General features: G+C 45.0%; 1 protein-coding gene across 1 annotated transcript in view; it reads left to right on the forward strand.

The window, feature by feature from the left end:
* SH3TC1 (SH3 domain and tetratricopeptide repeats 1) overlaps positions 1–12,801 on the forward strand; it is a 409,292-nt gene that overhangs the window by 245,919 nt on the left and 150,572 nt on the right. The window lies entirely within an intron of this gene.

Genomic DNA, 12,801 nt, shown 5'->3' on the forward strand with positions numbered 1-12,801 from the left:
GCAGGGAAACAGGGCCGTCCACTCGGTTTTGAGTCCTCCTTTGCCTCCCTCTCCCTCTATCTCTTTTCCCAGGAATTCTTCCCTCAGGGCAGCTGGTGGCCGAGGATGGTGGAGGCAGCCTTGTTATACAGACACGCCTGAGGGATACATCTCAAGAAACTGGCACAGCAGCTGTCCTTTGGTCCAACATATTGCTAAGAGCATTTCCATGTCCTGTTTCCCCTCATTCCTAACTGAGTCAACTTTTCCTTATCGCAACCTTGTAATTGGCCCACTGGGCATGTTTCTTCAAACAGTTTTTGCATGCAAGTAGTTTGTGATCTTTGTTTGCACAGGATCAGGGCTATCCTGAGTGAGAGAAGTCTTTTTGTTCCACTCTGTTGGCTCCTAGAATTTTTAAGGCCCTCTTGTAGCTTGGGGGTTATGCATACCTGCAGGCTTTTTTGTGTGTAACAGCAGCCACAGTGCCAGAAGCCTTTGTGCATGCTTTAGTACCACATTTATGAAACAATGGCCCTGAGCCACATAATGGAATGCCAATCACCTGATGGCAAAATACATCCTTTGTCCCATGAGCCTATCATTACTGTCCAATAGCCCTTTTTCGCAACATGTAACCATCTGCTCTTTATTTTTGTGCATTAGAGATGAGTTCGAAAGCTCGCCAAAAAAGTTCAAGCAGATAAATAGGTACCTCTCCAGTGGGAAGGTAAACGGCATTTCTGTGCGCTGCTCTGGTTTTGCCAGAAGCTGGCCACATGACCCAGAAAATCTGTCTGTGGACAAACGCTGGCTCCCTCGGCCAGTAAAGCGAGATGAGCGCCGCAACCCCAGAGTCGTTCGCGACTGGCCTTAACTGTCAGGGATCCTTTACCTTTACCTTTTTACCTCCTAACAACCTTCTGGTGTGATTTGGCCTGGCTATTTCAGCAACTGAATCCTTGCTGGATCCAGGAATTAGAAGGGGGCTCAGACATACAGCCTAATCCACCCCCCCAACTCACAACAATATGTTACATTATTTGACAACAACAATCTCTATGGAGCAGGATCCTACTATAATTTTCTCTCAGAAGTATTCTGCCAGACAGTTGGCCTGAATCCATTAAACTGATTAAGCACCTGCAAGCATCGTAACTGAGGCATGGAATGTGCCCGGCATGATTAACTTTATTGTAAACAAAACAGAAAACAAAAAAATGCATCTTTTTTTGGGGGGGTAACTAATATCTGCCTTATTGAGGAACATGCAGGGAGTCCCACCAAACACCTGCAACCTTGCCCACTTCTGACACCCAACTGCTAACATACGCCCATTTTCATGACAAAGGCACTCCACGAATGTGTTCCAAAGGTCTAGAGCTTGCTTGCTTGGGGCCAGACTTCTTATCAGGTCATTTGATTATTCAACCAATGATCAGACTGTCTGCTCCTTGTTCATTTTCAGCTCTGCTCACAGGAATGTACTCCATCCAAGCCAGGCTCACCAGAGCTTTGTACATGCACTTTGGCATTCTGGCTGCATAATTGCCCATCTTGCTCTCAGGAACCTTCTACAGTGAGGCCAACTTTAAAGCGAAGGTCATGAAAGCCAGCATCCTGAGTTCATTTCCTAAGAATTGGGAAGGTGTTATAGATAGTGTGAAACAGGTCCAGGCAAAGGATTGTTATGGAGTGTGCCAGTCTGGTTTATTTCTGTATATCATGACCTCAGTGAAGTTGGCATAACTTGATATTAAAAGAGGCTCTCAGTTTGACCTATTTTATCCCTTGGTACTAGTCTTCATCTTAAACGATGACCTGGATGACATGAGTAAATATATTGACATCGTAATACCTAATGTAGAGATCAGCACACTAATCCTTTGTTACCAACAAAAACTAATGATCACTTCCTGTAGAAAGAACTGAGTTCCCTATAGACATATGCATAACCAATTAGTCATTTCTCACTACAGTCATGTCCTTTCAACTGCAAACTGGACAAGAGAAACATGTGGAACCAATAAATAAAGATGTTGTAGCACTCACACATCCCCAAAGACCACTCCCTCCTTCATAAGGATTCACTGGGTCAAAGTGGTACTTAAACCTCACATTTTCTATGGCTGGGTAGTTCAGAGCTCTCACAGGACCCCCTTCTCACTCTGTGCTCTGAAGGAGGGCCAACCCGACCTTTTGGCACTTGATGATGATCTACAGCAGAAACAAGGAGGAGAGATCGACACTGGGATCTGCTGCCCCGCTGAGTCCTGCCACCTGAGGTGGTCACCTTGCGTTGCCTCATGGATGGGCTGTCCCTCCTCTCAAGGAGCACCTTCGTGCTTCATTGGCCCACAGGTCAAAGAATGGAGGAGAGAGATGCTGCAACCTTGCTAGTGCAGGTAAGAGGTGGGGAGGGCATAACTCTCAAACAAAAGGCACAGCCCTTCATCCCTGACTTAGGTCCCACTCACTTCAGGACTTCTGCTTACTTCCCCTCCCTTTCTCACTTTCCTTTTAATGTGCGTACAATCCAATCAAGGTAACTAAATGCTGCAAAAATGGTCTTCTTCAACCAGGCCTTTGGCTGATCAGTATCTGATACCATTATAAATGGCGAGGGGAAATATTGTTGTATTAGATATTGTTTTTATTATGTATTTTCCCAGTAGTGATGTATGGAAGTGAGAGCTGGATGCTTTTGAATTATGGTGCTGGAGGAGACTCTTGAGAGTCCCATGGATGAAACCTCCATTCTGAAGGAAATCAGCCCTGAGTGCTCACTGAAAGGACAGATCCTGAAGCTGAGGCTCCAAGACTTTGGCCACCTCATGAGAAGAGAAGACTCCCTGGAAAAGACCCTGATGTTGGGAAGGATGGAGGGCACAAGGAGAAGGGGACGACAGAGGGCGAGATGGTGGGACAGTGTTCTCGAAGCCACAAACATGAGTCTGACCAAACTGTGGGAGGCAGTGGAAGACAGGAGTGCCTGGCGTGCTCTGGTCCATGGGGTCATGAAGAGTCGGACACGACTGAATGACTAAACAGCAACAACAACATGTATTTTGTGTTTTTTATTTTGTATTTTCATGTTGTGAACCACCCTGGGATCTATGGGCAGCAAACATAATCAATCCGTCAGTCAGTCAGTCAGTCAGTCAGTCAGTCAGTCAATATGTGTTTTTATCCACTATTGGTGTAATTATGGATTGGTGTCATTTCAAATTTCAAAAGAAGTGAGGGTATAATAATAAATATAATTGGAAAAGTTACAGTAAAGTTTCTGGACACCATTTGAGTCACTTCCTGTCTGGTTGCTAAATAAAATTGGGTAACAAAACAAGGAATCAACTAACGTCATAGCAGTTTGCAACGCTGGGTGTGTAACTGGATTTCACCCAGAAAGCAAAAGGGAACGGTTTAAAATGTCATTATTTTATCTGTGTGGAGACAGAAACATGTCTGATGCTGCCCAAGCCCAGATATTGGGTTCAGAAGAGAGCTGTGCTGAAAATTTATTCTGGGTGCAACCCCCACCGACCCCTCTCTATCAATTAAAGAGAAAAGGCAATGCATTCTAAAACCATCAAAGGCAGGGGAAATGTTGGTGAAATTCTCTTGGGCAGGGAGAAGGGTTTTTGTTGAGCTCACCAGCCTCTTATTTTTTATGTGGTGAGAATTTTTGTGAGTATCCTTCCCTTCATTCTACAAATCAAGCCACATGCTCCTTTGAGTGTGTGTGCAGTTTTATTCTTTGTGTGTACCTGCATTTTTTTTCTTTTATTGTAAAACTTGTGTGAAAGAAATTCATGCAAGAACCACCTTTCCTCCTTTGCTAAAATGGTTGTGAGAAAAAGTGGGCATTTACTTGCATAGGGAACTTATTTTTCTGATGGGCCATTGGGGGCCAGAAAATTCTAGAGGTTTCTGTTAAAACTGAAAGCTGTCCTATACTGTTTGTTTTGCAATTTTTAATTTATGTTTGGATTATTTAAGTTAGTATTCAGCTAAGTCCTTTCCAGAGAAAACCCACTGAACTTAGTGGACCTAAGTGAATCATGTATATTAACTTCAGTGGGTCTACTCAGAGTAGCATGGGTACTGAATATCACCCGCCAAAATGCATGTGTGTTGATAAGGGGCAGAGAGAAAAACTTGGGCCGGGGAAGAAATAATTTGTAGTCTTGGGAATGACTATTTGAGATTGCAGCCTCAATCACTGACTTTGATAGCAAACTGATTTTGAAAGGGGATCACAGTTATTTCTACCGTGGCTGGAAAATCTTAAGCAAGATGATTTTCATTTATTCATTTACAATTTAATTACATGTTTGTACCACTTACCGCTGCAAAGAAATAAAAATAATGTCCGAATCACAGGAGGGAGGGTGTTCGAGAAGGTCGGCCCCACCATGGAGAAGGCCTGGTTTGGTTTTGCTGCCAGATGCCATTCCACAGCAAGGCTTCCTCTGAAGATCTTCTCAAGGCTCTACTTGGTCTATAGAGGGAAGGCCAATTGTTAGGGGATTCAGCAGCTGGAAAGAGACTAGGTTTTCTGTACTCCTGGATGGAGGGAGCGTGTTGCTGTGCAAACAGGGAATACCCACCATTTCTGCCTCCCCCCTGCAAGAGCAGAGTGGATAAGGAGGGGATCTCTCTCTCTTCTCAGGGCATCTAGAGAAATTGCAGCCTGCTTCCATTTGGTATCTGCAGAGGGGAGGACGTAGCTTTTCTTAGCGAGAACAAGTGGGGGAGGACCCTTTATCTCTTCGAGTTGAGTAGGTGGGTGGGTGGGAATGCCTGGAGGTGGAGGGGACACCCCTGAGGAATGTGCTGGCATTCTGGTGCAGGAGGAGGCTGCAGTTCAAGTGCTCCCCTCCTCAGTCATGAGGCTCTGGGTTGAGGACGCCACGCTGGTTATCTGGCAATTCTGCAACGTAGTCTCAAAGGAGAGCGTCATCTCTGTCTCCCAAGTTCCTAAGTGTTCCCCATTAGTCCAATTGCTATGACAGCACTGTCTCCATGACAACCCGTCAGCTGAGAACACCCTTATGGGAACACAAGCAAGGAGTGAATATAAGAAGGCGGACGGGGGCATTTCAGTGCTCCTTGCCAGCTGCAGCCCTGAACTTCAGGGTCTGCTTCATAGCCTGTCAAAATGGCATCTCTCAAAGCTTCTTTGGATATAATATGCCAGGCTGTCCCCCTGTTGGGGACCCAAAACCTTCTCAAGTATTCTGAATTTGCATAAACTTCCAATTCTACTATTAACATTTTTAATGTGAAATTTCGAATGCAAGTTCAAAATTCAAATGGTGAATGTGATGTGAGCAGCCAAATACAGTGACATGTTGCCTGTTCCATCTGAAAGAAGTGAAAAGGCAAACACAGGACTCTGTCTCTCTCTCCCCCCCCCATTCCTTTCACAGTTCTTTTGTCACCTGCCTTTCTCCCTTACCTGCTGTGGTGAGAGATCTCAAGGAGAACCACAGCAGGAGGGAATGGACACACTCAAACACTATGAAGTATAAAATGTCATTGCGTGTCCGCTAACAAATACTGTCAAATATAGCCTCAATTAGTCAAAGATGAGATAGTAAACTCAAATGCATTAGGATGTCAAATAATCAGTGAATATCTGCAGAAGAGAATTTTGATTCATTTTTTCAGGAGCCAATTAATTCCATCTCTAATATTTCATGGAGAATGCCTTTGCCTTCAAAGTTATACCAGAAAAGCCTAAGAGACTGGCTTGAAACATGCATGCGTGTGTGCACACACATTCAAAGGAAAGCTCTGAGCAGTCCTACAACTGGCACCACTTGTATAGACTTACTGATATGATTGATGTTTTATTTCCAGATTTCCTGGGTGAGGGCATGCAGATAGCTGAAGCACGAGGTTAGACACTGAACAGGAGGCAGCTGAGGACATGGGCCCCAGGAAACTTCAGCCAGGCTTTGTGGAGTCACCACGAGCTGCCAGAGGAAAAAAGCTGGAGAGAAGAAAATACGTGTGGAAGAAGGAATCATTCAAGAGGCTGAATTAGAGGGGAAAGTGAAAATAATGTGTCCACTGAATATCCCAGTATGATTGAGCTACAATATACTACAAGCTACAATATACACAAGGTTAAAAAATGCATTTATCTTACTACACCTTGGACCCACTAATTTTGTAATGTGTAAAGAAAACAGAATGCAGACTGCTTCAAGAGATGATGTGGTTATTCAGGATATTCCCTCACCCAAATATTTGGACCAGATGTTTGTGAGGCATTGGGTATTTAGAAGGAATGAGGATAGTGTCTATGAAGACTGCATTATAAATGTCAATATAAGGCATTAAAATAGAGATGAAATGAGAATTCCACAGAGGAGAAAAACAACATTCTCCTATGGTTGTCATAACATGCTAGAAAGGGGCTTCCGGGGAGCTAAGAAAGAGGCGCAAAATCCTCACACTAGTGAGAAGGGATGCATTAAATAGGCAAGGCAACATGTTGAGAGCACCTCAGGTGAAGTTGTGCTGCAGATACTGGTCCTGAAGTCTCTATCATTTTTATGACTGGGGATACTTCCTTTCCACAACAATTAATATTAAGATCATTCCCTCTTTGCACTTCTGACTGCTCTGTGAATGCCAGCTGAACAGAGTGGAGGCTTTGTGTCACCTTGGCTGCCTCCCCCCTCCCCCCTCCCTTCTGCATCTAGTGCACTTCCAGTGGTTTGAGAAGCCTTGCACCCACAACATTAGCCGCAATCATGGGTCTGTCCTGTAATTTATGAAATATAGCATTTTGATGCATTTCCCCCCTAACCAGGTTTAATTCAAACTGAGAGAAAGAACAACCTAGCTGTTTCTTTGAGTTGATAGTGTCCACACCCCTCGTCTTTTTCTCTAAGACACAATGCAAACTCGGCAGTTGGAGAGAGCTTGGGTGACTTCCATGGAATCTGGATGGTGTTTGAACTGAGAAGATGCAAAGGCTGCCAAGTGTTCATTGCTGAAGGAACCACTGGCTGGTTCCTTCAGTCTGACTAAGACAGTCTGACTTTTAGTCCAGGAAGCCCTGAAGAACTTGGGACTTGGTTATAGTTAGGACTGACTTTCCGTTTATACCCCTGCCAAGTCTTTGTTCATCAGGTGAGATACCCTTAATAGTGCTGTATGATATCCATGTTCACCTTATGTCTGCACAAGTAAAAACCTCATTTTTCAAGGGCACAGGAGCAAAGGATACCTGACCACAGTATGCAGTGTGACATCAGCTTTCAAAGTTGTTTGTGGGCACCAAGAGTTATCTAGAGCTGGAACTTAGTGTTGCAGGTTATTAGTTCAGTTTGACCCCTTCACATATGAAATATACTCAGAGTCGCAAAGTGATTTCATGCTCTTCAGACTGCTGCAGTTTGGATCCTATTCAACTCAGTACATAACAACTTAGAACCCAGTTCACATTGTTCCCCTTTGTTCTGGGAAAGTTCACTCTATTTCTCTGCTTCCTGCGGTAGTTAGTTAACATTTCCTTCTTTGAAAGTGAGAAGACTTCTGCAAACACTCTTGAGCAACTCATTTTCCTCTTAAGAACATAAGAATATCATCGCCCGCAGGATCAGGCCAATGGCTCATCTAGTCCAGCGTCATCTTCTCATAGTGGCCAACCAGATGTTTGTGGGAAACCAGTGAGCAGTTGTTTGTGGGAAACCCTGGTTTCCAGCAGCTGTTTTTTCAAAGCATTGCTGTCTCCAGCTGATGATGATGATGGAGCACAGCCTTCGTGGCTGGTAGCCCTTTCCAGGCATCTGTCTAATCTGCTTTTGAAGGCATCCGAGATGGAGTCCATCCCTGCCTCCTATCTTCCAACATTCAGCTTCATTGATGTCCACCAGTTCTAGTGTTTCGAGAGAGGGAGAAAAAGCTTTTCTCTACCCACTTTCTCCAAGCCATGAGTAATGTTATAAACTTCTATCACGTCGCCTCTTGCTCACTTTTCTCACCTGGACAGAACAACCTTTCTTCATAGGGGAGTTGCGCCATCGCCTTGATAATTTTGGTGGCCCTTTCCTAAACCTTTTCCAACTCTGCAATACCCTCTTTGAGGTGAGGCTAGCAGAACTGTCTTGAGACACTCTGTGTCTTGAGACACTTGAGACACACTTTTGTTTGTTGGTATTAGCTTCTCAGCATCATTAACTGTCCTTCCTACCCAATAACACCCTTTTGCTTTTTCTTCCCGTTCCATCCCAGATATTATTTCCTAAGATTAAAGTTGAAGGGAAGCGTGTCTGTGCGTCCAACTTCATTTGATTTATTTTCAGTTTACCTCTCTGCTCTTTTCTCCTCCCCCCACCTCCTCGCCCCCCCCAGCCCAGCCAGCCAGTCCCATAATGCACTGGGCGTCTGGTCGGCCCGGATCACACTCTTTCTCAGCACAAATGACCCTTTTCTCCTCTTGAGTTTGTGAGCTTGAGGGGGTTTTGTATCTTTTTTCCTTTTCTAAAATAACACTGAATTTGTAATGATCTGTTCCCAGAAAACAAACACACACATACATTCATTAATGGGAAGTGTTAAATAGTGGGTAGACATAGCAGACGAGGTAGCAATTTCTCCAAAGCAGCTCTTTATTTGTAAGCTGGAACAGAACTGAACATCAAACAGCTGCCTATAAAAGCAGGCCGGCTGTCAACATTGTAGCAACAACAACCCAGGGTTTCCCACCTAAAGTAACTGACGTGGACCTGAGTGAAAACTATATAAAAGATACTCCTGGTGGGCAGGGTGAGAGCTTCAATACATAACAGGAAGAGATCCTTTTCTCTTCCCAGTGTATCTCCTCAGCATCTGGTGGCTACAGAATCACTTCCTCTACCTTCCCCTGTCCATTCTTCACCATGCAAGTGGTCCCATATCTGCAGAACCTCCTTGATTGAGGCGTAAATATTTGTGACGTGTTTTGGAGGAGGGAGGGGCTTCTATGGTCCTCATTGCACATCTCAAATAGCGCTTTCATCAATGGGGGTAGGACAGAGAAAACAGGGGTCCCCTAGGCTTAACAGGAGGCTGAAGAAGGTTCTCTCAAGCCCTTTGAAACAGATTTTGTGGTCCACCTTTTCTCACATGGCATTGCAAGAGGTGACCATGTAGATATGGCTCTGATATAGGAGGTGGAGGGCAGGAATTACAGATAAGGACTGAGCAGGTGAGGCCAAGTTTTGTTTTTGGATTGGGGGGGGGGCATACTCCATGTCTGGAATGGGAAAGGGGCTGAGAGAAATTGAGAAGAGGGCATTGGGGTTTTTGTTTACTGCTATTGTAAGTTTACCCTAATGCTCTTATTAAGATGTTACAACTAGCTTCTTCTACCCTATTTTGGAGGCTTATTTCCCCCCCAAAACTTCTCATTCTTCTCTCCACCTCAATGACATCTCCTGTCCTATAGAAATTTGCCCGCTGGCTGCAGTGCTGAACAGCAGCACCAACTCAGACGTGTGTGTGTGTGTGTGTGTGTGTGTGTGTATCCACACATTACTCTGGAGGTGTGAGGCAGCACATAGTCTCTGGAGTCTTCTAAGGAAGGCCCCATCAGCCGTCTTTTCTTATGCATTGGAGCTGAAAGGGGCTGGCATCTCATCCTCTAACCTCTGACCTTTGTTTTGTATCTTTGCATGTTCCCTGGGCTATAAAAGGAAGAGGAGAGCTAGGGGGTCTCTGACAATGATGGAAAAGGCGGTACTGATGGAGTGAACCTAGGGGGTGGAAAACTGGATGAAAGAAACAGGAGTGGTGTGGGTGGGATATAACAAGGGGCAAATGGTTGGAGATGAATGAAAAAGGATGGAGAGGATGGGAAGGCAGAGCAAACACACACAAAACGCCTCACTGGCTGGCTGCTAAGATGCGCTTCATGGTTGCTTACCAGCCTGCTACTCTAGGCTGCATCAACAGAAGCATAGTGCCCTGGTCAAGAGAAGCAATGTTGTTTTTGGCATCTGACTGTCTTGAGAAACAATGGGGGGGGGGTGAAATCAAACTGCTGTGTTAGCAGCAGCCAACCACAAGCTACTGAAAGAGTGAGGAAGGTGTTGAATGCAGAGAGAAGCCAGAAAGGGGTGGAGTCAGTGAGTGATAGGTATAGGGGGCATAGTGGAAGGGAGAGGGAGGAAGCAGGTGGGTGAGAAAGGGAGGTGCCCCAGGCCATGTGAAGGGCATGGGACATGGGAGTGGGTGCAGCAGCTCAAGGGCGGAGGCAGAGACTGCAGGGACATTGACTGCTGCCCTGGCATCCTGAATAGGAAGCCCACTGGGACACATGGCAACACATCCAGTTTCAAATATCTAAAGCTCTTCCGATGCAGTTCAGTACCTTGAGAGACAAAGAGTTTGGAGGGAGAGGATGAAGTGGGCCAAGTCTGCAGGGTTTTCCTCTTGTGCAATAAATCCATACTGTGTTAGAGTCCCCAAAACTTCATATTGTCCTCTTCATTGTGGGACATTATCAATAACAAACCCTAGGATGTCAAAACCAAGGCATGACCAGTCCAAGTACAACTGGTATTTTAAAATAATAACTAAAATTCTTGAACCCCTGCATTCTACATTGTCTAAGGCAGAGGTTGGCTAGCTTTACCTCGCCTGGGCCGGATTGTGTGTGTGCGTGAGTGCACCCGCCCGTGATTTCCAGCACCTGTGTCTGCGCAGACCCGATTTCTGGTGCAGTGAAAGCCAGTTCCCGTGCTGTGCTGGTTTAGCGCAGCGCCCAGGGACTTGCTGAGTGGGCGGCTCAGTTCGGGGGCAGCTCATGGGCCGGTTAAACGACCCCCGTGGGCCGCTTGTGTGTTGCCTACCCCTGGTCTAAGGCCATGGTGTCAGCCTCTTCACGGAGCTGTGGCATGGAAGTGCTGATTGGCAGAGATCCTCAATACATCTCTTAAAATATATCATAATGAATGATGAAAACAAAAAATACAACTTCCCCTCCTGACACTCGTATCTAGAATCTTTGCCAGCCCCCATGTTGGATATTCAACCTGATATGGCACGCAGTCGTGTCACATGAATGATGGGATGCGCCCTGCCAGGGGTGGTGAGCTCTGACCTTCCTCAAAATAGTGTTTCTATTTCTTTCCGCTGGTTGGCATTACAGTTTTCCATCAGGTGTTGCTGGAAAGGCAGCAAGCTTTTGAAAAACTGCCGTCACTCTTCACACTCCATATCAAGTTTTGCTTGTCCAACAGCTGTAGAAAAGCACCTACGTGTGTGTGTGTGCGCGTGTGTGTGCGTGTGTGTGTAACTTTTAAAGCAACATCCTGGTTTTCTCTTGCTTTAGGGTGAAAATGGTTTTGTTTGTTCATTAAAAAAACAACAACCTGAATTCTGAACAGAATGAAAAAGGAAACATCCTTAGCCCAGATAAAATGTGTAAATATGGTGCATTCACAAGTAAAAATAGCAAAATATTAATGCAACAGAATGTGTTGATGCCAACTGTTCAGGCAATGGCAGCCAGAGATTATTCTGTATCACATATAGATAGGCCTCCTGTGATGCTAGCTCAGATAGGCCAGTCACTGCCAGATGTTTTACTGCTACCATCCCCACCACAAAATGTCTTGCCACATAACAATGAAGATGTCATGCAGACAGCCGCACAGTGATAGCACACAGCCAAGGATACATGGAATGTACATCCGAAGATTTTGATTTTTGGGGATCTAGCAGGTGGCAACAGGAGAACTGGCCTTCTCAGTGGTGGCTCCCCAATTGTGGAATGCTTCCCCCATGGAGGCTCACCTGGCGCCACCATTACATATTTCTAGGAGCCAGGCAAAAACATTCCTTTTTCACCCGGCCATTTACTTTTAAATATCTGTGGTGTTTTTGAGTGGGTGGGATGCTTTAATCTAGTTTTGACAAAAAAAGAATTGTCTTTTAGATGGCTTTGTATTTTTAATGCTGGTTTTAATGTATGTACAGTGGTACCTCAGGTTACATACTCTTCAGGTTACATACGCTTCAGGTTACAGACTCCGCTAACCCAGAAATAGTGCTTCAGGTTAAGAACTTTGCTTCAGGATGAGAACAGAAATCGTGCTGCGGCGGCGCGGCAGCAGCAGGAGGCCCCATTAGCTAAAGTGGTGCTTCAGGTTAAGAACAGTTTCAGGTTAAGTACGGACCTCCAGAACGAATTAAGTACTTAACCCAAGGTACCACTGTATTTGTTTTTTGCTTAAACTATTGTTAAGTTGCTTTGAGTTGTCATGGCAAAAAGCAAGTTAATAAGTTAAATGGGCACACTCTCAAGACAGATGGATGCCAACAGCAAATACGGTAAACAGTGCTCAGAACCCACTACAGAAATTCAGTGGTGCAACAGGTGCATATAGTTGTAAATTTGGGAGGTTTATCTGGGTGTAATTATTGGTTGTAAAACAGGTTTGGTCAGGAGAAGGTTAATGGTACCAGGAGTTCATCTGGAGATTATCTTGATGGCTGTGGCATCTTGATGGTGGTCAAGTACCCTCCTTTGTTAAGGAGATCTCTCTTAATGGATGGGCTATTTTGGAATGGAGAGAGACAGTTGAGAGTTGGGGCTTTGCCTCCCCGTCCCCCACAGCCCCTCAATTAGACTGGCAGTGCTGGAAAAGATCCAGAGGCCTGACTTGCTCTTGCTAATTCATTGGGGATTCCCTTCGAAATCTGATGGGAGCAGTATCTGTTGAAGTTAATGCTGTGAACCTGTATATATGTAGAAGCAAAATCTTAAATGACATAAACAAAACCTGTCTCCAGTGATGATTCCAAGGAAACCAACCC

Source organism: Podarcis vaucheri, assembly GCF_965113315.1.
Source record: "Podarcis vaucheri genome assembly, chromosome: 9".
NCBI lineage: Eukaryota > Metazoa > Chordata > Lepidosauria > Squamata > Lacertidae > Podarcis > Podarcis vaucheri.